Source organism: Protopterus annectens, chromosome 14.part0 (genome assembly GCF_019279795.1).
Source record: "Protopterus annectens isolate FY-2018-M chromosome 14.part0, PAN1.0, whole genome shotgun sequence".
Classification (NCBI taxonomy): domain Eukaryota; kingdom Metazoa; phylum Chordata; order Ceratodontiformes; family Protopteridae; genus Protopterus; species Protopterus annectens.
Window position 1 is genome coordinate 214,441,121 of NC_056748.1, and position 24,087 is coordinate 214,465,207.

The window sequence follows — 24,087 nt, forward strand, 5'->3', positions numbered from 1 at the left end:
AGTTGCAATTGGTGACTCCATAACTGAGACAATATCCATCTACTTTGATGCATTGATAAAATCAATGGCACAGGGCAGCAAATCTTTTATTTTTGACTCTCTGGATTTTCTTGGAAAGTCCATCTACCTGCTTAATTGAATAGACTACTGTAAACTTCAACAAGGTGTCTTTACTCCTAACACAGGGAGGGAATGAGAAAGAGAGAGAGAGAGAATCTCCTCGACCTTCTAGCTAAAGTGATTTTAAATGGACTAATCCTTTATACTCTGTTTCTTGTTAGTCCTGTCACTTTTTGGGTCACATGTGGGATACCAGACTTCACTCAAACCCTCTGGATTTCCTCTGTTTTCAATTAATGTGGTTTAGGGACATCTGTATTCTCAATGGTGTTGAACACATTAATTCCTAATGTACCCATTTAAGAATCACTCGTTCTCAGCTGAGACAACCTGCAGACCTACATAATTCTCTATGTACCTTATACACACACACATGCAGACACACGCACACACACACACACACACACACACACACACACACACACACACACACACACACACTGCAAAAGTAATGCATTGTGAGGCAATGCTTACAGTGCTGACTGATTCTTAAGATACTACCAGTCCTCACCTATGGTTTAACAGCTATATTGTAGCTGATGGATGCCAAGGCTTGACACCTATTTTGACAGCAGTCAAAGTAGCGGTCACTCCATAGCATATGTCACCTAGCTTAATGACTGTCAAAATAGGTGTCAAACTGATGCATTTGACAACTTGTTTAACAGCTGTTGGACTGATGCTGTGACATTCTGCTCAGCAAAGCATTAGATGGTAACAGCAAAATAGTACTGTGCATGCATTGTACATCTCTGAATGCAGCTGTGGCTTTGAGGGGTTAATCTAGGATTGTGATATGGAAGCAAACATCACAGCACAACTGAAGTTCTATATACACAAACACACAGGCACACACAATGATATGCATGCTTACAGGAGTATACACACATACATCCCATGACAGCATACTCTGTATTCATGGTCATCTATACCATACACAGTTTCTTCAGAGAGCAGGAATTAAACACTAAACACACAACGCGCACGCACACACACAAGCATACGCACTCTGTCTTGCTATAATCACAAGTTTATGCAAGCACTCTACCATTCACACACTGTCCTGATAACCAGACACGTGCACATTACATTTGCATGTACAATAAGCTATCCACACATACTGTGTCACTATGTTCACAAGTTCATGTCATTCACACTGTCCCAATATCTAGACACACAATGACACACACACACATGCACATTGCATTTGCATGTACAATAACCTATCCACACACATGTATGCACATACACACACACACATAGACATTAACACACGGCATTGTACAACTTACTTGGGTCAGCATCAGAACAAATCAGATTCTTCCACTGTTACTCTCCTGAGCAGATACAAGACATCCAATTGTTGTTTGCAGTTAAACTTGCTGTGCACTGCTCTGCACAGATCTTACAAAGTATGGCCATCTGTTACTTGCATACTTCTCAACTGTCCAGATTTTTGCCTCTCATGTTTGTCTTTTCTCATATTTTTTTCTGGTAAATCAGTGAAGATCAGATTCACTAATGAAAGACATTTGAGTTTCAGATTTCATATCCTTCAGAAAATGTATGGCATCAAAAAAAAAACTTTATATTCTAGCAAGTTTCTAAGTTTATAAGAGCGATATTTAAAATTTGTCCCTTGTGTTGGGCCTTTGTTTCCCCATTATTTTTGGCTTCGCCCAGATTTCTTGTCTTAAGAGATTAAGAGGTATGGTTTCTTGCTATACTGTATAAGCCCCCTTGTAGGACAATGCTTTGTTTATAGACCACATTTACAAGATGCCCTGTGTACTTGTACTCAATAGAACTGATCTGCACTGCTGAGTATGGAGGAGTCTGTAAATCAGGAAACACTTTCCATACTAGATAAAGCCACTTGGGTTGATTTCCGCAGCACCTGAAATAAAACAGAAGACTAACTCATGCTATATTGATAACATGCATTATTAAAATACTTGCTGCATCTGATTATTTATTCACAAAAATCTGAGATGAGTAAGTGAAATAGAAGTTTTCTAAATTGTCTATGGGTATATGAGTAAGTGTGTGTGTGTGTGTGTGTGTGTGTGTGTGTGTGTGTGTGTGTGTGCGTGTGTGTGTGTGTGTGTGTGTGTGTGTGTGTGTGTGTGTGTGTGTGTGTGTGTGTGTGTGTGTGTGTGTGTGTGTGTGTGTGTGTGTGTGTGTGTGTGTGTGTGTGTGTGTGTGTGTGTGTGTGTGTGTGTGTGTGTGTGTATATGTGTGTGTGTGTGTGTGTGTGTGTGTGCGCGCAAGCGTTACACATCTTAGACTGGATTAGTACAGCATTTAAGGCTAATTTCTATGCATTGCGTTTACTACTTGCTGGAATGCATTCCACCTGCCTTGTAGCCCAAACTTGATCATGTGGGTAATCAAAGAATGAGCTATATTTGCTTCAATAAAAATATGTGTGTGTTTTATTTGCTTATTTGTTTATTTTGCTGTAATTTTGTTTTATTTTACAGAGTTTAAATTAGTTACATGATATACAGTTAAACACGTTTGTATGACTAGGATACATGTTAATGGATCGATTGACAGTACAAGTCAATATAATGATACCAAATAACACAGGATGCATTTTAATATATAAAATAAGGCTTCATCAAAATTAAAATACAATCTGAATGTCTCATGGCTTTTGCAGACATGCAAGCCTGACTGCATACCTGATATGAGGGGCTTACATGTCTGCAAGGGCTTCATCGCTCACTTAAATATAGTAACTCCACACTCACACAACAGCAGAAAAGGGGCAAACACCACTATACCAGGAAATACTATCCTTCTGCATTCATTAGAATCTCAAAATAAATCTAAAAATACAACCGCCATAAAATGAATGGCACAACCCAGTGTAATGGGATGAAGTCTATGAATATATTTGTAAATCGCTTATTTGTTTATAAATGTTGTATTCCAATGGGAGAAATTAACTTTAATGACTGGACATGAGGTAAAAGTATGACTGTAAAAAACAACTGCAGGAGTTCCTAAGCTACAAGTTTCATAAAAGTAAGAGAAGGTAGAACAGAACAAGGACAGAAAGCAATAGTGTCTATTGAAAATTGTATGTAAAACAAAAGCATACAGAAGTCATAAAGTTTCTGCTCAGTAAAGTGAAAAAAGAACAATAACAATAAAGTTGCCAAGCTAGAAGGTTGGGAAAATAGATGAGCTACTGGAGTACAGCAATGAGCTCTGTAAAGGAGGAGATCGTGAAAATAGTGAAGGGGAACAGAATGACCCAAGAAGAAAGGTTTGACCAAAGGTGTGTAGGAAAAGAAAAGAACCTAAAGGAGTGCCATAGTATAATAGAAATGATAACACTGAATGAAACAATGAATTAAATAGAGGAAACAGATTGAAAAGTAACAAATGTTTTACAATCAGGATGTAATACTACTGCAAACTTGCGTAATAGTATTTATTTCATTCTAATAAGTTAGAGTATTGCAAGGTAATTTACAAATTCACGGTCTGCTTTATAAAAGTCTGCTGGTTAGGGATGGCTTATAGTATAAGAAAATGAAGAAATGTTTAGTAATTTTGCAAGTGAGTATCGGGGTAATAAAAACAATTAATGGAGACTAACAAAGTCATATTTGCTTGAAATTAATTGTAAAAGGTAATGTGATAATAAAGATTAAGGGAGTAGTCTCCATGCAGATGTCTCACATGTATAAGAAACATGTTTGTTCTGTAATCAGTCAGCATGCATCACTGTGGACTGTAATTATAAAAATAAGGGCTAAAATGATGGCAGAATCATAAATGATTAGCTTGAAGTCAATAAAAAAAATGGAGTCAAGTGCTCTCAATTAATGGGCTCAGAGTCTATAGTAATATGATTCTTGAACACACTAAGGCTTTGTGTTCAGATTGCATGTGATAATGTCTGTAAGTTTGCCCCCCCCCCCCAGTTGTCTATTGTGACAGCAATATTAAGTTTGTACGGGTGTTTTTTTGTACTTTGAGTTAGCACAGTGAATTAAGGCTATGAATTATTGATGAGCTACTCCTGTGGAACAGGGTTTGATTCCTTCAGCTTTCATTTTGCCTACTGTGTGACCTTGAGCAAGTCATTTAAAAAGACATGGCTTTGGGAAGAAAGAGAATGTGGGTAAGGCTTGGTAATGAAATCCTGGGCTGCATGCATACTTCTCAACTGTCCAAATTTTAACAGAATGTCTAGAATTTTGCATCATATTTTTGGCCTTTTTCTCATAAAATTATAGTTTTCTGGCAAATCACTGATAAATCATAGAGGACTAAAGTCAGAAAACAATGAGAGACATTTGAGTTACAGACTTCATATCCTTCAAAAGATTTGTGTAATGCAAAACCCTTTAATCTATCAACTTTCTAAGTTTGTAAGAGCAATATTTAAAAAATGCCCCTATTTCTGGGCCCTTTGCCCTCACATTATTTATGGTGTTGTCAATTTTCCTTCCTCTAAGAGGTTGACAGATATAGCTGCACGCTTAAGTAACTATCTATGAACTTTGTTAGTAGCACTTTGATCACTCTATTAGTAACCTCAATATGTCCTTCTTTCCAGGTGCACAACTAAAAAGTAAGGGATTATCTTTTTCCAGACTGTAGATGTTATATGTGAATGTAAATGACTAATGGAAACTTTTCAAATTCCTAGTATCACTTGTACTGTTAGCTGAAAATGAGTCATGTCCCAAAGATGGAAAAATGAGTGAAGGTAAACAGTATATTCAACAGTATGAGTAGGCAGAGAACACCCTACATTCAAGGCACTAAGGGCACTTCGGAGTAAGGCTTTCATTCTTCTTTACTGAATCACTGATGACCAGTCCTGTCTATGACCCACCAATGACATTTCAGTGTTTTACTAAATAAAAAATGTACACGTATATTTAATTAAAATGTAAAAAAAATGGAGAGTGGAGGAGTTAACATAAGAAACAAATGAACAGGCACCACTTTCAAGTAATTGTAACAGTTTCATTCTAGTCCACATATTCATGTAGCTCCAACACACAGAGGTAAAGCACCGACTACAAAACATGAGATATAGGTTTGAGTGCTGGCCCTAGCTGTAGGCACGATTGATGAGGGAAAGGAGTCAATAGGAATCATTCATCCTCCTCCTTCAAGGAGGACAGTGTGGGGGCACTCTAAGGTATACTTAAGTCATTTTACTAGGGGCTGCAACTGCAACTGTGATGTCAGTCAAGCAATAGGTGAATAGTCAGGGAAGACCATGTAATTGCATAGGTGAGGTAGCGGAGTGCCTTTGTTCACCAACCTAGTGATGGAACACAACATGCTAGTGTGGGTGAGAGTACAGGGTAGACAGAAAAAGTGCAAAACAGCATGTGCGATTTTGTACAGGGTGCACAGAAAAAGTGAGTCACAGCATGTGCGATTTTGTACAGGGTGCATAGAAAAAATGCATCACAACATGTGCGAATTTGTACAAGGTAGACAGAAAATGTGTCACAGCATGAGCAATTTTGTACAGGGTACACAGAAAAAGTATGTCACAGCATATGCGATTTTGTTACTAGCATGCTCTGTTCTTCTCCAGTCTAGTCCTGTTAAACAAATAACCAAACTCATCAAGGTGAAGAGGTGGGGTTGTCAGGCCTGAAGACCATAGATGCTTGGCTGGACAGGGACATTAGAGACTGAGGGGCAAAAAGGAAACATATTCACATGACGTTTACAGTAAAATAAAAATAGGACAATATCTACTTATAAAGGCTGTATAAAATTTTATAACTATTATTGTGTACACTAGAGTTTGAAAGTTTACATTTTTGGATAGTCAAATATTAAAATGTCAAGTTCTCCTTTTTAATGTTCTGCATTTGATCTAGTATATACATTCACTTATTCTGAGTTGTCATCTAATAATCCTGCTAAACTAGGCCAATATTTATAATTCATTTTTCAAAGTTAAGCACTGCTATCCTGCCCTGCTTAGTTTGCCATAAATATTTGAAAGATCCCACATTGATGTTTCTGGACAACGTGCCTTATCTAAGTATATGGTTGAGTTGTATGAATGGTAGTCATAAAAAGAACAGATTTAGATTGCTTTAGCCTGGCAGTATGTTTATCAATTTTGATCAGCACAATTCAGCAGCACATTTACCTCTGAATAAGTGAAGTGCTTAAATATTTGCAATGAGTTAGTTCACTGCAACCGACAACAGCAGAACAAAACATATCCTATAGTGCAAAACATTATGGAAAGTATATTCTAAGGTAAATTAAACAATAGTCATTCATCTATAGCTGTTCAGCTTTAAGCAAAACCGAATGGCATTAAATGGCATCTAAATGAGTCGATAAAGCAGAAGATACGTTAAATCAATTATTTTGTTTTCTCAATTCATTAGTTCTCCAGACATATGTCTTTTCACTGGAATTAACCATTTAATGTTGCACAATAAAAAAATGATTTTGTATTTCATGTAGATGGCATGACAGAATGAAAAAAGGCTACTTTGAGAAAAGGGATACCCGCAAAATAGGCCTGTAGGACTTAACAATAACAATCTTATAAGATTACAGCATATGAAGGAATGTAATCAGTTACTGACCTTAATGGAGCTCGTGAGAAATCTAGCAAGTCTTAGTATGAGCCTCAGAAAACATGAATGAAACTGACAGAACAACAGAAAAATGTAGATATTATTTATTTTATATTATTGCACTTACAAAAAATAATCATGAGTGGGGCGTAGCCTAAAGGCCAACTGGTAACAGCTTTTTTCTTGAGCTCCACATCAGCTACCAAGAACGGGAAAATTAGTATTTAAAATTTTATTATCAGCTCCTTAAAATTATACAATCTGTTTGAGAACCTATAAGCTACTAGAATTTCAACTTTGGAGCTTTTTCTTAAAAAAATTTCCTGTCATAATTAATGATTATACAACTGGGCAGAAATGAGCAACTCAAACTCTTCACACGCTGATTCCACACTAAGGAAAGAAATCCAGTCTATATCTACTACGTTCCAGGAATTATCTTTAAAAATGGACAGATTTACTGACAACCTTGAAACTTTAAAGATGAACTGTCAACAACAAACTGATGTTCTAAAGGAAATCCTCCAGCAGCAACGATCCAAAATTCTGAACATTAAGACTTCGCTGAATGATATAGATAAAAGATTTAAGGAAGATGAATTCCACTGTGAGACCATTCTGCAACAAAACACTTGGCTGATAAAGTAGACGATGTCGAAAACAGAGAGAGGAGAACAAATGTTAGAATATTAGGTCTCCCTGAAAAAACAGAAGGAGAAGATATTTCCTTCCTAAATTCCTGGCTGCCTGAATTTTTGGACTTAAAAGAAGGTTTGTCATATGGGATCGAGAGAGCACATAGAGCCATAGGGAAACCTATCCCTCCTTCCCTAATACTTCTCCAAGATCCATAGTTGTGAAGTTCCTATCCATCTTAGATAAAGAACTCATACTGAAAACAGCTTGGAGGAAAAGTCCCTTGTCATTCAAAGGAAACCAAATAAGGTTAGATAATGGTTACACCTGGAAATGACCAAATAAGGTTAGATAATGATTCCTCCACAAGAGGCCTGGAAATGAGGAAAAGCTCTTGGCCATTGGTAAGGCTATTAAAGCAAAATAAAATGAAGGTACAATTAGTCTATCCAGCCAAAATCAAAATCTACCATTAAAACGAGATGAGATCTTTCAACAGTGTCGAAGAAGCCGTTCCTTTTATCCAAAACAACAACATCATTACAATCCCAGAAGGCAAGGACTGGTCACCATCTACAACCCTTAAAAGATCACCCAAGAAAAATAACTGGATGGATGTAAGAAAGAAGAAAATGAAAACTGGAGCTAAAAACACTGGACTTCCTAATTCTATAAAACATCAAGCTAAATCATAAAATGTTTATGGAAATCTAAAGAAGTATGCATCATTACTTTACTTGTCTTGTATAACTCTTCATGTATTTAACCAGTGAAACTTGCAATCTAAAATTAATATTACTATATTCTTATTAGATACAACCGCTAGTGTTACCTAGGATGTATAGTTAATTGGATCCTACACACATATGTTTATATTCTTATTAGATACAACTGCTAGTGTTACCTAGGATGTATAGTTAATTGGATCCTACACACATATGTTTATATTCTTATTAGATACAACTGCTAGTGTTACCTAGGATGTACAGTTAGTTGGATCCTGCACACATATGTTTATATTCTTATTAGATACAACTGCTAGTGTTACCTAGGATGTATAGTTAGTTGGATCCTACACACATACGTTTATATTCTTATTAGATACAACTGCTAGTGTTACCTAGGATGTATAGTTGGTTGGATGCTACACACACATATGTTTATATGTTTATTTCTTTCTTGAATTGTCTCTTCCTTTTTTTTTTTTTTTCTAGGGGAGGGAGAGGGGAAAGAGGGAGGGAAATGAGAAAACAAAGGGGGGGGGTTATGAAATCGATAATATCAGAACTTGATTTTATGTATATATTGTAAAGAACACTTGTTTTTTTAAGCATTCTGTCAGTATATTATTTAAACATGACAATTTATTTTCTCTGATCTTGTTTCCAGCTTAGCATTTTAACATTCTAAACTGTCATTTGTTTCTTTTGTGAAACAGTAACCTCGAGCGCTACTTTGAATTGAAGAGCAGTTTCTTTTTCTCTGCATCCAAGTGCTTTCATGGTTGTCTGTAAACTGAACTTCATATAGCATTAAGAAATTTGTTTGGGTACTGTATTAGAACTCTGTGGTCAGCTGTGTGAGTGACGCAGATGTGTAACGGAGATCTCCTTTGCCTGTGTTGTTGCTTCAGCAGCTTGAAAGTTGTCTGGAATATAAAGTACACAAGACATTTAATTATATATTAATAATTAGTAGAAATACCATTTTTTTCTAAATAAAAATAAAATCCACTAGTAATTGATCTCTATAGCAACCGAGGCTGGGTTATGTAAATTATGATGACATCATTGTTGCATTTCAAATCCCATCGAGTGTTTTGGGAAGTTAGCAGGTCAAAAAATACATACATTGACTTTCCATAACATGATACTAATAGTTAAATACATCACTACCCTGTTTTATACACAAGCATCTGCATACAATTAAACGAAAATATTCTATAAATAGTAGTAAGGAAAGAGAAAGAACTTTCTGTTGAACAGCTGATCGATTACAATTGTCACCGCTTATAAACACTGATCACTAATGGCAAATATAGTTTAGAAATAAGCAAGTACTTCATAATTACCTTTATGGATTTTCTAGAAAGGTTTCATCCACTCAAGTAGATTTCTAGTAAAGTGCTATTCTTCATGAGTAACATGACATCAGTAAGGAAATACTATAGCACACTGTACGCTAGCTTTTACACGCTCCTAACTGAAGAAATAAACTGGTGGCAAATTATTAGAATATAACATAAATACTCAGTTACAATTTGCTTTAAATACATGTAAACTGTTCCTGTTAAAGTTTACTCAGTGAGTTAAATAGTAAGTACCGCCATAGGGAGTGTGTAAAATTACTTCCTGGTACCATCATTTCACATTTGGGCTCAGGTTCTTTCAGATTTCATTTGGGATGTCTGCTCCATCTGGTGCGGCTTTGCTGTACAGTATTGTTATTGGGGAGATGTACAATATAGCTGTTATAAAGTGTTTATATCACGTTATCGAAAGATGAAAATAGCGAATGCTATTTCATTGGCCCCAAAACATCTAAACATGAAAATATCGATTCAGAACAGTGAATTTTTTCCCATGGAAAAAATTTGCTGCTCCGAAACACACACACACACACACACACACACACACACACACACACACACACACACACACACACACAAAACACAAGCACATCAAACAAACAGCAACCACACACATACACTTAAAATTCCTACATCTAATGCTACACTAAACTAAACATACACTACTATCTATCCACTTACCTTAACCCAAACCCTAACCCTAAGGTCCGTCACTATCGCACACTCACCTAACCCGCGCCCTAACCCTAACTCACTTAAACTGCCCCTAACCGTAAAGTCTGTCACTATTGCTCACATGCCTAACCCGCACCCTAACTCACTTAACCCACCCCTATCCCTAACATACAAACAATTGCACACGTACCTGAACCCAACCCGTAACTTTCCACCACAGCGCTAAGAATAGCGAAGCCACAGAAACGGCCAACCAAATTCTTTCCTGAGGAAAGAATTTGCTGTTCTGCAGCTTCACTTTTCGTTCGCTGAATAGTGTTCGAGATCAGAACATTCAAAATTTTAATACTTCGATGTCCTGATATAAACCCATTATAAAGACTGGCTCAAGTGGCACACATACCTAAGTTATTAATAATTTTTCTATTTTACTATCCTTAGTGCTGTTACAAATAATTGCCACCCTGCAGTTTGGAATATAAATTAGTTAAGCTAATTTCAAAATGTTAGAGTTTTAGAAAATTACCAATGTCAGAATGACACCTTGTTCTCATACACAATAGTGATGAAAAAGAGTGGTGGATATTTAGCTAGATGAGTGGTTTCTAGAACTCTATGAACATTTATTGAAGCTGGAGTTAAATGAAAATAAGTCTGACTTATTATTTACACACAACAAAGTTTGTAATAATAGACTCTAATATACTCATCAGTACCTGAGATGTGTTATAAGGGATTGACTGTTAATACAGCAATAAATAATTTAACAACACATTAAGACGGCGAGTTTTCCTTTAATTCCATTCACAAACTTTTTTCAAATACACTGCCTGTCTTTGTTATTGACAAAAAAATTACAGGGAATGCTAATCAACATATATGTGTGTAATGATATGTAGACATATGTGTGTGCTTGTGTGTGTAGGGGTACATATGAATATGTACATATATATATATATATATATATATATATATATATATATATATATATATATATATATATATATATATATATATATATATATATATATGGGTCTACTGCGTTAGACCGACAGTCCACAACACTGACACCCACAACACCGACACCACAAGAACGAAACCGCAAAAACATGAAAGTTCACATGCCCGACAAACCACAATACTGACAGTTAACAAAACAAAATGTTCGCTGTTCCACACAACACACACACAACACAAGCACACCAACAACCTAAAAACCTACACTACACCTTACACACAACTATCTATGCACTAACCTTAAACCAAACCTTAAGGTACGTCACTATTGCACACTTATCTTACCCGCACCCCAACCCTACCTCACTTAATCTGCCCCTAACCCTCAAGTCCCTCACTATCGCACACTTACCTTACCCACACCCTAACTCACTTAATCTGCCCCTAACCCTCAAGTCCCTCACTATCGCACACTTACCTTACACGTACCCTAACCCTAAATCCCTCACTATCACACACACACCTTACATGCACCCTAACCCTAAATCCCTCACTATCGCACACTTACCTAGTTGCGCTCACACATTTCCCATGTCGGTGTTTTCGCTGTCGGGATTCCGAGTTGTTGGTTATCTGCTCCGTCAGTCTTCTGGCGTCGGTGATGTCACTGTCAATCGTCTGAGCTTTCTTTCTAACGTAGGGAACCCATATGTATATATATATATATATATGTATGCGTACTTATAAAAGACAGTAACTACGATGTCGAGAATAAAAGTTTATACATAGATGCAGTAATATTGTAACTAATTAGATCACTAGGTCTTACTTTGGTAAAAGACTGAAGATCAAATATGTAGTAACGGAGATTCATTGTGCAGGGCTCAAATGTTCAACTTAATGCTTTAGAAATATAACGACAAATGCTAAATAGGAAATTGAAGGGAAACAGGAGGAGGAAATAAATAAAGGGAAAAGGAGTAGATATATATATATATATATATATATATATATATATATAAACTCTAGACAGTAGTGAAACTTGCTGCAATAGAAGATGTGATATTTAAACTTTATGGAAGTACAGATTTCTCTGTGCCTATCCAGATATATACCTATACATAATTTGTTAGAAAGCAAATTGAGGTTTATTAATGCTGGAGTCTCTCCATGGTTATCTAAACTTATTTATTGAGTTTGAGATAGATAGGAATTGCTTGAGCAGTATCTCCTCCTATAACCATCACCATATGTAAATGTACAATTTAATTCCATATGTCCTTGCTCATGATTATGCTATTGTAATACTGTTACTAGCTGGTAGCAGTAGGGAAATATGGGAAATAACTATATAGGGGAGTATCAATCATATAATACCTCATAGTAGGGGAAATGCTTTCTTTAGTAATTAATTACATATAATATCTTCTACTATAAATACTTAAGTGCTGATCTACTAATTTACTGATTCATTCTGGTTAAAACTTTTATTGTTTATCAATCTTTAAATTACTGGAATTATTTATGTAATCAGATGCTCGTTGAGCCCTTTAATAGATAATTTTACTTATACATGATCATTATCAAAATATTATTTCTCTGCTCCTATAATTATTCATATAGAAGTGAAGATATATATACTTCAATTGAATAAAGGTTTATTAGTGAAATTTAGTTGCACTGTTTATAATCAAACTGTATATTATACTAATATATTGTTCTCTCATACCAATTAATATATAGACTTTCTATAACACATGCTCTAGAGCCTCAAGTTGGGCAAACTTGTTTCAAAATTTTGGAAGTGATGGTTAATCTGACTGGATATTTTTATTCTGTCAGATTAGGAATGCTCTACATTGCATGTCAGTTAATTGATTTACTGTTTATCAAAAGTTTAGTTTTAAATGTTTTTTTTTTTTTTTTTAGGCCTCAGACTGTTAATTAAATTATATTTTATATTGGGAATCAGCACCTTGTCATCAAAATATAATCTTTCCAAGAAGGGTACGTAAGTTTTAAATATCATGATTGTTTGCTATCACATTTTACTAACACTGTAAACCTTTAAACAAAAAAGATGGACTTGACTTTTCTTTCCTTAAACGTTAATGGTTTAAATAGTCCAGGGAAAAGACTCAACCTATTAAAATACTTGAAATTAAATAAAGCACAAGTAATATTTTTACAAGAAACCCATTTCAAAATAAATGATAGCTTTAGCTGGAACCCAAATGAATACCTAAGATTATCCAACTCCTTATACACTAAAAAAAACAGAGGTGTTCTAACATTATGGAAGAAAAGTGTCATCTTCCCTCAAATCTTATACAATTATGAAGATAAAGAAGGACTTCTGACAATAACAATAATTAAATTTAGAAACAGAATTTGGACACTGGTCAATGCCTATTGGTTCCCGGGAATTGGGGTAACAACAATAAAAAAGCACTTAGAACTCATCACTAATAATTCTAAGGGTAGCCTGATTTTAGGGGGTGATTTCAACTGTTTACTAAATGACTCAGAAACTACTAACAAGAGACCTTTTCGTATTACTCCTATAGGGAAAACTCTCAAAAAATGGGCAGATAACTTACAGCTATGTGATTTATTTTATCTCAGAAATGATAATTCATTAGAATTTTCCCACTGTGATTTTAGATACAGGACTCAAACCAGAACTGATAAAATATTTATATCCCAAGACCTAAAAACAAAAATATCACACTATACAATAGTCCCGTGCACTATGTCTGATCACAATGCACTTATTTTTAATCTTCAAACAGATTTTAAAAAAACTCTCTCTCACTAAAAGAATATTAGCTTATATTACTAAATTGAAGCAGTTTAAACCTTGGCTTGATACAGAGATAGAATTTTTCTTAGATAAAAATCTAACCAGTGAAGTAAATGTAGTAATTCTTTGGGATTCGTTGAAAGCTTATCTATATGGCAAAATTATTGCATGGTTTAATAATAAAATGAAAGAATGGGAGTCTGAACTATCTAATATACAAAAACAAATTGTATTAATTAATAAAGATAATACTAAAATCACTTCACACAAGAAAAAGGAAATTGAATCTTAAACAAGAAATATAATGATATTTTAACTCATAAAACTAACTTGTTCCTAGAAAAATTAAAACTAAATTCTTTCTCTGTATCTCCAAAATGTATGCGTAATCTAACACTGAGAGTGAAAAAGAAACTCCATTGAGAACAATATTGTAAATGTGCTCCATGAAGGGAGAAATAATAAAAAAAGTTTCTGATATTAGTGATATCTTAGACGCCTTTAAGTATCACTTTTCGGAACAATACAAAAACAATGACTGTCAACATGAATTCACAGACCACAGTCTAGACTTCCCGGAATTTAAAAGTCTACCAGAGAGTTTGATTAATGAGATTCAGAAACAAATCTCTCGAAAGGAAATTAATGAAAAAATTAAAGAAAGCAAAAACAATAAATCACCAGGCATAGATGGTATTATTAATGAAATATATAAGCTTTTACCATATCATATCACTCTTAGCTATATATCTATCTATATACATATATATATCACTCTTACACAAAGCCCTGAATGAATCTTATTTACAAGGTATAATTCCACCCTCGTGGAAATACTCAATTACTCCCATACTAAAAGAAAATAAAGATTTTAATATGTGTAAATCATATAGGCCAATTTCTCTGATTAATGACTATAAATTATTAATGTCTATTCTAGTTAACAGATTTCAGAAATCAACGAAAAAAGTCTCCGGCACAATAAAGGATATCCTTCTACAGTTAAAGCAGGCAGACCACTCGATAGGTGCAAAATACTTTAATCCAAAATGTCACAAAAACCAAAGTCCATAAACCAAAATCTGGGTCGATTAAGCGCTTTCGTCTCCTACAACGGAGACTTCATCAGAATAATTTAAATAGTTCAAATGCGCTTTATATATGCTCGCCATTTTGTTTAATTAAACAATCAAAGAATTCAAGAACTTGTCTGTCTTAAAGTCATAGCGCTACTAACAAGTGTTGATAAGTAGCGCTCATTGAAAAGACATACATAATGCAAAGTGTTGATTCCTAGCAAAGCATATTAACCATCTTGTTGAACAATTAAACCCAAATCCGATAACAAAATCAAATCTGCAGAACATGATGAAATCTATATTGAGTACAACAGGTCCCATTTTTTAATTTATTTTAATTTATTTTTATTTCCACTGATTTTAACTGATTTTTTTATATAAACCATAAAGGTTATCTTGTCCTTTACAAGCTTTTAGTTGTAGGCACCTTATGAGTTTGTTTAGGAATATTTAGGTATTTAAATTCATTCCATCAAATTTTGGTGAGACTATGTATTTTGAACTGGTATCTTAATGTGCACTTTAGTTTAATATTCAGCCTGTGACTGATGTATATGTTTTTAGATATTGTTGGTTCTGTTTCTGTTATTTTATTTTTTATTTTTGATTTTGTTATCGGATTTGGGTTTGATTGTTCAACAAGATGGTTAATATGCTTTGCTAGGAATCAACACTTTGCATTATGTATGTCTTTTCAATGAGCGCTACTTATCAACACTTGTTAGTAGCGCTATGACTTTAAGACAGACAAGTTCTTGAATTCTTTGATTGTTTAATTAAACAAAATGGCGAGCATATATAAAGCGCATTTGAACTATTTAAATTATTCTGATGAAGTCTCCGTTGTAGGAGACGAAAGCGCTTAATCGACCCAGATTTTGGTTTATGGACTTTGGTTTTTGTGACATTTTGGATTAAAGTATTTTGCACCTATCGAGTGGTCTGCCTGCTTTAACTGTAGAAGGATATCCTTTATTGTGCCGGAGACTTTTTTCGTTTACATCTGTTGGTGTATTGCTTTTAGATTTCAGAAATCATTAACCCCATCTCATCTCAGAAGATCAAACGGGATTTATTTATAATAGACATACTCAAGATAATATTCAAAGAATTATAACTACCATAGATATCATAAATATGGATAATCAAGAGGCTCTTATAATCACTCTTGAAATTGAGAATGCCTTTGATTCATTAAACAGGAAATATATTTTTTAAATTCTTGAATCATACAAATTCCCTACTCAGTTTATTACTTTTATAAAAAAATATTTATTATAACAATTTAGCATATGTAAAATTAGGTCCATTTATGTCAGATCCTATCAAAATTACTAAAGGTACTAAACAGGGATGCCCAATGTCTCCAATTTTATTCGCTTTAGCAACAGAACCCCTTTCTTTGGCAATTCAATCTAATCCTAAAATTATAGGCCTAAATATAAATACTCATTTTAATTCCAAAATAATGTGATTTGTAGATGATATCTTACTTTAATAAACTCTGAAGAATCCTTACAGGAATTAGATTTACTAGTCAAAAAAAATTACTATATTTCTGGCCTAAAAATCAGTAGTTCTAAATCTAACCATATGCTTCTAAATAAAATAAATCTTAATGATAATACTAATTTGACTACTAATGAAATAATTGTGAAGCAGGTTTCCTCACTGAAGTACCTAGGGATTGACCTTTGTAAAAATATTGACCTAACTTTAAACACAAACTATAAAAACATTATAAACACATTAAAAATGTTCACAGAGAAATTGACTAAATTAAATCTAACATTTGAAGATATATTACAATTAATTAAAATGATCTTATTGCCAAAATAAATTACATAGCTCTTTCTATCTCTATATTACCCAGTAAAAATATTTTAAAAGAAATAAACAAAACTCTATCAAAATGTTTATGGTACCCTAAAAAGCACAGGATAGCTCTAACGAATCATATTAGACCATGGTATCTTGCAGGAATACATTTCCCAGATTTAGAATCCTACATTAAAGCATCTAACCTCAAAACAATATTAAATTAGATAGACCTCAAATATTCTTCAGCTTGGAAATCGTTAAATACAAGTATTATCTTAAATGAAAATAAACTAATAAAAAAATTACAATTAACCAAATTAACAAACTTTGGTATGTACTCTGTATCAATATACAATATAATACTATTAAATTTACTAATCTAGATTGTTTAAATCATAGCTATTAGACCTTTAGAAGTTTCATAAATAACAATATTGACAAACTATGGATCCAGCTTCTATTCCCCTTTAAAACTACAAAAAACGTTTTCAATAATATTAGCTTAGATATGACCAGCTGCTGGGAAAGAAAAAAATGTACATGCTGGTATCATTACACAAAGAACCTAGTTGCACTAGATGCACAAAATGTGATCAAAGAGTATGATCTACCATCATCAGACTGGCTAGTTGTCATTGATCTACTTCCATTCACTTAAGATTTGTGCAGAACAATACAGAGGTCTTCCTATAGCTCATCATCCAAATTTATAATTCTTATGCAAGAAACACTGCATGGTGAATTTAATTGGAAAAACTTAATCTCAAAAATGTATAAAATTGTTATTACTTATAAAACTACTCCTAATCAGAAATTTTGGGATGTTGTTACTAGAGATTGTACATTGTCCCTATCTCCTATGAATAAATTGAAAATGTTACACTGTCTTAAAATAACCTCTAATTTACAAATATGGAAGATTTTTTTTCCTGGAAATTTTTGCATAGAGGTTTTTACACTCCTAATAAAATTGCTAAATTTAACTATTCTGAACAGGTGATATGTTGGAGATGCTCTCTAGAATGTAAGGCCGATTGGTCTTGCATCTTTTATGATTGTTCTCACATTAAGAAATTTTGGAATGATATTGAAAATTTTCTCCAAGCCATCTTTACTGATTCCTTTGTATTATCAAAACCTTTAATTCTTCTGAATGTAAATGAATCTATTATACTGAATAACAAAAATAAATATCTTCTTTGGACAATTCTAGCAGTAGCCAAAAAATGTATTACAAGTAGATAGATAGGGCAAGCTATTCGAGTATCAAGGTTGAATCCTGTATGGCATGATTTTGAAGAAGAACTAAATGACCTAGGTGCAAGACTTTGTGAAAGAAATTATAAAACAGCAGAAATAATAAAAGGTTTTTCTTATGTTAAGACTGTCAGAGAAGAAAAATGCATGCCTTATTTTTTTCAGAAAAAGGTATGGAGACATATAATGCAGCTATAATTAATAGAACAGAGAATGAAAGTAAGCTTCAGAAAATAGCTTTGTTTTTTACTCAGGATATTCAGTCAATTAAAGGAATTATTTATAAACATTGGGATTTGCTTACTATAGAACCAGAGATCAAAAAGTTGGTAGGTGAACTACCTAATTTTGTTTTTAAGAATAAAAAGAATTTACGTAGATTACTTTGTTCATCTAATTGTTCACTGCCACCAACACCCAGTGTCTATAGAGGCACCATGTCATGCACAAAATGCAATTTTTGTTGCTATATTTCTAATATTAATATGTTCATCCATCCAGTTACTAAACAAATTTTTACTTTTCATGTTAATGCTAATTGTGACACCAGGCATGTGGTCTATATTGCTTTATGTATATCCTGTAATACTTTCTATGTCGGGAAGACCGATAGAAGATTTAAAGAGAGGAAAAGGGAACATAACTATCAAATACGTATTAAATCAGAAATTAATGCATTGTCTAAGCATGTAATGCAACATGATGACAATCATATTTTTAGATTCTCAGTAATACAAGTTATTCAGTCTAGTAATAGAGGAGGTGACTTAGAGAATTATATTGAGCAAGCAGAAGCACTATGGATAATTAAGCTGCAAGCTCATTTCTCCCTGGGACTTAATGATAGAATTCCTATGAAACTTGCTTTGAAAAATAGAAGGTTTAGAACCAAATGAAAAAATATATTAAAAAATGTATAATGAAAGGTTCCTGCACAGTATTAGTTACATTATATAATCAAGACTTAGGAATATATCTACAGTATTCATTTATATTTTATATACATACATATATATATATATATATATGTTCTATTACATCAGTATTTGTGCTAATACTAATGTATTTTTACAGTTTTTTGCTGGGATAGTTAAGTGCAGCTTAGTGTTTCTTTAAGCAATGCAGTATTAATTGTTTGATTGTTTAATTGTTATATTAAGACTGCACTATATAAGTTAGCTTTTGTGCTGATTATGAAGTTTGAAAAAGCTTTTCAGTGAAAGCGCTTACCGGTTGTTATTTTACCAATAAAAAGTTTTAAGTTCATGCTCACGTTTATACGTTTATATATTTCTTATGGAATATCACTTATGGTCTGAAAAGACGTTTTGGATTTATATTGCTGCATTCAAGACACTTGTGTTTGAAAAATCTTTTTGGAGTCCAATTGATGGTCTGAAGAGATGCAATTGACTGAGCTTTAACAACATTTTTTGGTGTCGACAGCCTGAGGACCCCGAACAGTATTGTTTTATTTATCATATACTGGCTTTGCTTTTTATTTTCATCTGTTCGTGGTCGGTTTTCTGCTTGTGGTGTTTATATTTACTTAGTGTGAATTCTGATATGTGTTCATCTAATTAGTCATATTGAAAGTATGAATGAATGAATATTGTACCCTACTTTACAGTTTATATAACTTGTTGTTCCCTTTATTTTCCTTCTTTTTTTTTCTCCTTATACAGTGCTTGAGGCCTTTGTAAAATTTGTACATAGTTTTATCATAATTTGTTGTTCAAATGATTGTTACTGAAAAATCAATAAAAAAAAAAAATAATCATGGATCGGTTGGAAAACTTAGATGAAATATTAAAAGCATTTGTTTTCTATTGAACTGCAGGCAAAATGGTTGTCATCAGACAGACTACCTCTATATGCCCATGCCTGTCTTTTATGACATTTGTCTTCTATTTGTCCAAGTGAAATGGAGTGCTAAGAAAGAAAACTAACAACTAATCATAGATATGGTATTACTTTTATCTGAAGTTACTCTCTGTGTAAATTCAACCCCCTCTTGCCTTGCTCTTGGAATAATGTATCTCAGGCAACAGTCACAGTTAAGAGCCCAGCCTGCTTAGAGATATCTAGTAAGCCTTAACTAATTTTAATTTACCTTCCATAATAATAATAATAATAATAATAATAATAATAATAATAATAATACAGAGCTTGTAAGATGCAAAACTGCATACTGCACTTAAGGTTTGCACTTGAAAGGTTATGTGAACAGTGTCAGGCCGTGGATATATTCCCTGAAGTGTTAGCATCAGCTATTCATGTCTTTGCCTTTCATTAGTAAGTGATAGGAGCAAAGAGAAAGAGTTCATTAGAAAGACATGATGGATTCCTTTCATCGTGGATGTTGCAATAGCATTAACTGAATAATGCTATTGGGGTATATACAAGTTTCTGAATACATTTTCAAGCCTTTGCATATTACCTTAATACCTTAAATATGCACAGGTGTTCACCAAAACTGACAACATTACCTTAGTGAAACTGGTTGTCATGTAATCATCCCCCCCAGCTACAAACACTTGGCAAATCTCAGTCCCAGCTATCTTTCAGTTGTTTTTATGCAAATAAAAGTATGCTGCCTGGTTATTAATACTGACTTAATGTCTTCATTTCTGATGTGTAAAGACAGTTTCATTTCTAATACAGTTGTAGCAAAACATACCAGCAAATTGTTTGCTGTAAATTGTTAAATGCGACAAATATTCCTTGCGTTGAGTCTCAGTTTTATTTTATTTCAGCACTTTTAAAACTGATTTATTCTCAAGCAGAATGAACTTCTATGATTAATATTCATCTTAAGAAATAAAATAAAGCCCCATTTGGCTTATTTCCTTTTAAAGTGAAAACAATTTATTTCAGTTGTCAATCCAGTATTTCACAAAATATACATGTGTGTTGCAGGTAAACAGCAACATGTACTCCACTATTAATAAGACCACTACCTGATTCAACTGACAAAATTATGAAAATAAAATGTAGCAAGCAGTTTCTTTGGTGTTATTGGCAGGTATCATTTTCACTCCCTTTTTAGCACTGTGTGAACATTAGCGATTAGACTGTCAGCACATTTCTATGATGGAATCACTATGGACTTTTATCAGGACAAATGTCTATGACATTTTATTTTCATTCTCTTGCTTTTCCCGTTATTCCACATACCCTAAATCAAATGTTTTGCACAGTTTTAAACTAATTTTAAATCCGTATTTATGCTAATGACATAACTATCAGCAGTGCACATCTGCACATGTCTTCATGTACTGCAGTTTGACAGATTAAAACCGATATTTCCTGCTATTGCAACCTATCCAGATAGTTTATGGCCAGTACCTTCATTTATGGCAGCTAGAATTACAGTTATTTGCTATATCTAATATAATACCAACAAAATGATCCAAGCTACATAATGGTTAACAATGTTAGCAGTTACTGGCATTTGAAATTCTAAAATGTCATTAACAGCATATTTGACACAAGACCTTTTAATACTTAAAGTTAATTAAAATGTAGTTATTCATGTCTCATTTTCCACTGAGACCTTTACTTACACATACTGCATTATGTTCGACTTTTCATGTTCTTTTGCTAGTACCATTTTAAGTTTCTTTTCATGTAAGAACAATCAAATGAGTGGAAATTATACACCTGAAGAATGCAATTAAACAAGTACCGTCACTATACAGCAGTTATTTCATTTCATTGCATATCAGTCATTTCCATATAGTCATTATACTGTAAGCTGCTGCTTGGGTTTGTCAGAACTCTGTTGTTTTCATTTAAAACAGAAACTGACCTTACACCATTTTATGGATACGGAGATAAAAAAATGCAAAATCTAATCGATCTCATCAACAGATATGAAATGATGTTGAGAGAAGGTCACAGGTTGCAAACACTGTGCAAGCCCTTACAATTATGCTACCACAGGCTTTAAGGACTCTACCCTCTCTCCTTGACACATTCAAGATAATAACAGAAAAGTTCAGCAACGAAATCATTTGAATCACAGTTTGAAAACTTTCATGTACTCAGGCTTGTGATGCTATCAGCAAATGACATGAGTAATAGTAATAATAATAATAATAATAATAATTATTATTATTATAATTATAATTCCTACAGGGGAAGCCCCTACTGCACCCCCTAAGTGAGGAACTTGAATGTTTCACATTGCTATTCTCATTCCGAAATCACTGCACCAACTATACTGCACATCTTACCTCGTTATTTCTATAGGGGTCTGTAAGCTTGGACAACTCACTAAACAATGACATACAAGCATGACAACCTCACTTGTGTTAAGCAAGGAATAATATAACAACATGTGCAGTGTTCTACTATGAATTGCCAGACTACACAATCCCAAACTTCAGAAATATCCAAAAATAATTCCTGAAATAGAAAAGGATCAAAAAATAAGCTTTAAACATGTTTGCTGCACCCCCCCCCAAACGTACACATAGCAAATCTACTGTTGTATTAATACAAAGAAGGGAGAAATCCCCCAAAAGACAGGAATCATTGCCAGACCACCTAGAAATCTCACCAGCAATGATTTCCTATAGTAAAGAGAGATCGACTATGTTCCTTGGCATCTTTTTCTTGATGCAGCTGGCGTTTGAGGAATTTCACCTCAGCTATCTGAAGAGAAGTCCACCTGCAAGCTGAACAATTGTGGTTTGAGCTTTGGTGATCTGAACAAGGCATTGTAAGATAGTTACATGGGCAAAGAGCCTGATGATTATGCACAGAACTAGTGTTCTCCCTAAGATGCACATGTCTACCTAAATAATGTAGTTTATCATGAATGTGTTAACTACATTGCAACATAGATCTTGCAAACTGTGAACTTCAAAACAAAGTGTACTGATAAAATTGTAATTCTTACAGTTCAGTTATGTTTACATTTACTGAATATTCATTTCTTAAAATTAATATATTTATTAGATTCATTAATCCTTTCAATGACTATAAAATATGCTTGAGTATTGTTTTACAAATTATATGTGACACTTCATTGGTAAGAGTACAAACTGTACATTAGTTCCAGACTGACAAATAGTTATGCATTTATACTTTTTTTAGTTATTTAATTAAAGAATGTCATTTTTGTTATACACTGTGCTACACCAACAAACAGTGGGATATTCAGTGACTACATAACACAGATGTATGAAGCTCTGATGATAGCCTGTATAAACTAAGCTGGACTAGTGGCTTGGAAGCTGTAGAAGCTTTTGTTACCTATGCTAGTCAAGAGAGAAAGGAAGACCCTGATAAACTAAAGTGCTGCTCTGCAAACAGAAGTTTGCATAATAGCAAAGGCTGTTAAGACCTGTTGACGTGGGCATGGCGATCCAAGCTAGTGAAAGCAGCCATCACAGGTGGGTCTGTTTGTGTTTCTGTGGGTGCATCAACATACCAGGTGAGGAAATAAATGCCCTTCCATGCTATTGATGATTACATCGGCCACCAATGAGGGGGTGAGGGAACTAACCACAAAACAATTAATTACTACATGTATGATGGCTCCCTGGCAGGTAGTCTGATATTTGTAGGCAAAGGGGAAGAAAAATGACTCCAAAAGTAAATAAAATAATTGTATATATATATATATATATATATATATATATATATATATATATATATATATATATATATATATATGTATATATATATATGTATATATATATATATATATATATATATATATATATATGTATATTATGAAGATGCTTATGCCCAGGAGTAGTCAAAAGACGTATATAAAAAACCCAAATGACAGTAGGAAGGTACACAAAATCACTAGAATCCAAATAGAAATCCAAATATTTATTCGAATAAAAATGTAAGCGCTTTCGCGGGTTTCCAAATCCGCTTCTTCAGACATAAAACTAACATCCAAAATGAGTCAATTTATAATAAAATCTAAAGCTGTTCCTATCTAATTAATTAGCTAACAATTAAGCAGTAATTGATATTTAAAGGAACAACACTATATGCAATATACATCAAAATATAATATAAACTAATCACTAA